The sequence below is a fragment of the Nelumbo lutea genome, chromosome 3, assembly GCF_056320005.1.
Source record: "Nelumbo lutea isolate HS-2025 chromosome 3, American lotus-T2T, whole genome shotgun sequence".
In the NCBI taxonomy this organism is placed as follows: domain Eukaryota; kingdom Viridiplantae; phylum Streptophyta; class Magnoliopsida; order Proteales; family Nelumbonaceae; genus Nelumbo; species Nelumbo lutea.
Genome location: NC_142686.1, coordinates 50,879,000 through 50,883,536, shown reverse-complemented (window position 1 = coordinate 50,883,536; position 4,537 = coordinate 50,879,000).

The window sequence follows — 4,537 nt, the reverse complement described above, 5'->3', positions numbered from 1 at the left end:
GTCTACACAGTCTGCGCTCTGTTGCACTTGCATGGATTATTTATTTATTTATTTATTTATTCTCTACCAGGGAGCACGTCCCACGTGCCCCCCAAGTTGGCGAATAGCAGTTCAAGCTGGAGTTTGAATCCTCTGCGGTTTTACTCATACTAATGAGCTCTTCCTGCTAATCTCGATGTGGTTGAGGGTCTCATGTAGATTAGGGGAACACATGAACCATGAAGGTTCTTAGCTGGTTGACATATATTAGTTATTTGACAAATATAGACATTATATGACTATTGATGTCATGCTTTTATAGATTAATAAGACGGTGTTTGATATAGATGTTTTTTGAAGAAACGGTGCCAGTTCAGCATTGTAAATGTGTCTAATAGAAAATGCCTAAAAAGTTATTTGGTTGAGTCATTTATATGATAAATGACTTTCTCGAAAATCGTGTGAATTATTTATTAAAAAACACTAATTTTGATGTTTTTTATTTTCAAGACCGATTTTTCACTATTTGAATAATATGGTGCCTAATGACACCTAATAGCACTGAGGTATAAAAAATCATACAAAACATTTAAAGAAAATTTTGTCTCATCTTTCAAGACAAAATCGTACGAAATATTTATCTTATAAATACCATTGGTACCAAACAACCCCTAAGTGACAAGCTTAAAAAGGGGTCTATTTGCATAGACTGGGACCTGACCAGATGGTTTAATTTTTTTTTTTACAAATAACCTCGTGTACGTGTGGTATCTACTGACCTTTCCATGGAGAGCATGTAGTTGATCTTATGCCTCCATAAGTCCTGCCAAATAACCATCTCAACTATCAGCTGAATGATAGATCGAAATCAAGACAAGTATATGCTTTATATAATATATCAATTTAGATATAAATGTTACACTTTTCTGCATATCTAAATTTACTAGTAAATTAACAATCAAAACCATCAAAAAACTTTTCTAAATCGACCTTCTGCTTCAATATTGGTTTGTCCTTCTGGGTCAATTTGGGTCGTCCCATCTATGAACATTTTGATTTTGGATTGGACCGAAGCTCTTCCCACCTTCAAAATCATGTAGTTAGGGGAAGGGGCAGGGGGGTAAGCGTTAAATTGGGAGTTAGGAAGCGTACAACTCTTCATTGTCTTAAATGAACCACAGGCTTAGATCCCAGAGTTCATTGAAAAAAATTAATAAATTGCGTCTGCATATCCTCATTTGGTCCTGCAGGCAACTGCGTTCTTTTATTCAATGTAATAAAATGGTTGATTCGTACATTTTTACATTATTATATATCTGGGAACAATTGCACCAAACTTGAGTTAGTGGACGTAAGAGCCAAGTTAAAAGAAATCTAAATCCTCTTATTTTAATTCTGTTCAGTGGTTCATCCATCCCTAACTTTGCTATTTAAAATAATAAAAGGTTCAGTACTGTCTGCTATTAAACAAATGGAAAATGGAAATGTTGTTTTTCATCGAAATTCTCAGAATGACCTCATTTTCATTTCAATTCTATATTAAATTGAGGATAAACTTATGATTTCAAGGTTCAAACAACAACATTGCAAATTGCACGTGCTTAAACAATAAGACAATTAGGCCATTACCCTTTGATCCATATGTTTATTCAATTTTAGACCTTGTTTTCAAAACATGCTTGATCCAGTCCGCGTTTTGTGCACTGGTGGGTTCATTGGACGCGTGAATGCACCAACCACAATCGACCACGCGTCCAGGATCGAGATTCATAACGTAACGGGCTTTGCACGTATGAGATAACCCGTTTAATCATCCACAAAAAAACAAAAATATTGGATTGGTCGATTGCAGCGGCCAATCTAAACTCGGCGCAATCCATTCCATCTCTCTCTCTCTCCTTCTTCTTCTTCCCCTTCTTTCTTCTCACCAGAGTTCATTTTCAAATCATATTCTCCCCCCTTATTCGTTGTTTGCTCCACGATGATGAGAGTGATCAAGGCAGCCGTCATCAAGGTGGGGGGGTGGTCGATTTTTTCTCACTGTCGGTGGCTTATGCGTTCACAATGCCGGCATGCAATGAGTGACCGGTGGATGCTTGGGTTGGTGGAAAACAGTAAAAAATAGCCGGTTCAACCAGCCAAACGATTAGTTGGAGAAAATTTCTGTTAATTCGCGGTTAACACAAATGATATAACATATTCGCCTCTCATTCGAGGTTGCACTCATCCAGTGCATAGAACACAGCCTCTGCTTGATCAGGCTATCATCTACTCTACTATGTGTTTTTAGAGTTGAAAATCATGAGTGGGTCCTATATTAATGAATAATAATAGATTTTTTATGGAGTTGATTTAATCCCTGAAATAGTTGCACTATACCACTGCCTTCTATAAGATCATTAGGCTGTGTTTGGTTGCAATTTAAACAAATTTGTATTAATGCAAAATCATGGTAGTACAAATGATTTGAGTGTAAATTCTGACCTACTTTTTTGTTTCAAATTTTAATTTATTTTGTTTGATTTCAATATAAATGAAGTAAATTAAGACATGAAGTAGAATAAAGTAAAATCTAAAACAAAATTAAATAAGAAGTTGCATTTTTTACATTTGCACTCCTATGCATTTGTATTAGTACAAATTTATTTGCACTATAACCAAACACAGCCTTTGTCTCAATTTGGAAGGAGTATAAATATAAATTTGTAGAGTGCAAAACCTTGTATTTTATATTATTTTGTATGTATTTGTATAGTATATATTTGTATTTGCACTCCTTCCAAACTGAGCCTTAAGAAGGAGTACAGATACAAATTTGTAAAGTGCAAAAACTTATATTTTGTATTATTTTCTATGTATTTGCATAATACATATTTGTATTTGTACTCCTCCCAAACTAAGCCTTAGCTACAGATTCAAAATGCAAAAGAAATAGTTAGACAAAGGTGGTTCATTTCACATGGTTCTATTATAAAAGTTTTTTTGCAATTAAACACTTGAATTTACATGCAAATTCTGGAGTGGTCCAATTAATCTATGGACTAGTTTTGGGTTGGATACTTGGATTTGTCAATATCGAAATCAATTAAGATAGATTGAATGGACCAACAAGATATACAGAATTGGACTATTCCAGACTTAATGGTCTTAAAGTATTTATTGGTTTGGTTTGGACCTGATACATCTCTCATGGATTTATATCGGATTGGGTCAGATTGAACCAATATTTAGCTAATCTATTGATAGAAGATAATAATACAGGTGTTAATGGGCCAAGTTTGGATTGAACAAATTTAAATTAAGACCCATTTGAACAGATTGGATGATGCAAACATTAAATTGTACAGTCTAAAATGGTCAAAATATTCATTGGATTGGATTGAACCAAATCCAGTCCAATTAACACCTTTTGGCACTGCATCAGGGGCCACTTAATAACAGGTGAAGTGGCTGAACTGAGGGCCTGTTTGGTTTTTAATTGGAATTGGAATCGAAATCCTTCGGAATCAAAATCAGAATGGTCTATTTTCATAAGTTGTTTGGTTCAGACAGGAATGAGAATAAGTGTTGGAATCAATAAGAATAGGATTTCATTCCCAAAATAGAAGCAGGGAATGGTTGTTCCCTTAAATGGGAGAATGCCATTCCAGAAGGAATGAGGATATGGGATTCTAATTTTAGTCAGCCAAACAGTTAGAATCGAAATAGACCCTATTCTGTTTCTGTTTCCTGACCTCTATTCCCGTGAACCAAATAGAGCATGAATTACTTATTATTAGTATCTTCAATAATTTGAGACAACCAAATAGATCAAAACCGGTCTAACACCATTATACAAAATTTTATATGTATTTTGATTCCTGTTTATAGTAGAATTATCCTTATAGCTTGTGGGTACATATACATAAAATTTTCGAGCAATGAGCAATAGGATTTTCATTTTTATCCAATGAAACGAATAATCATCCCTTTTGATTTATCTGATTTGGATCTTATAACTTTCTTGCATCCGTTTATAATCGGGTTGGAAGCGGATATGACCCATCCAATTCAAAGACTTGAGTCCAATTAATTTAATAAATTTAATATTACATATTATATAAATAAAAAGAAAACAAAATTTTTAAAAACTTTTTTATTTTTTATTTTAATTTGAATTGAATACAGATCAGATTCAGATGTGGCTGGGTCCAATTTGAATTGGACCGGGTCACAGAAATCTAAAAAGCCATTAAGTCATGTTTGATAAAAAATTTTCAAAAAGCTGAAAATAGATTCACATGAACTTAAAAATCAACTTTATAACTTTTCCAATGCAACTCAATCAGCACAGTAACCCTCCAAACAGGCCCTATACAATCAGTTTCTGGCTCAATGCGACAAATCCACCGACACCATTTGCAAAATACATCAGGTGGAATATTATTAGGGATTTTTGGGCCAGAAGTTTGGACCTAAGGTTTTCAGACTTGGTTATTTGAATTGGGATCTTCTACTCATACAGGACGCCTCACAACGATCTTACAAGCATATTCCACTGTACATTAAGAATATTTGC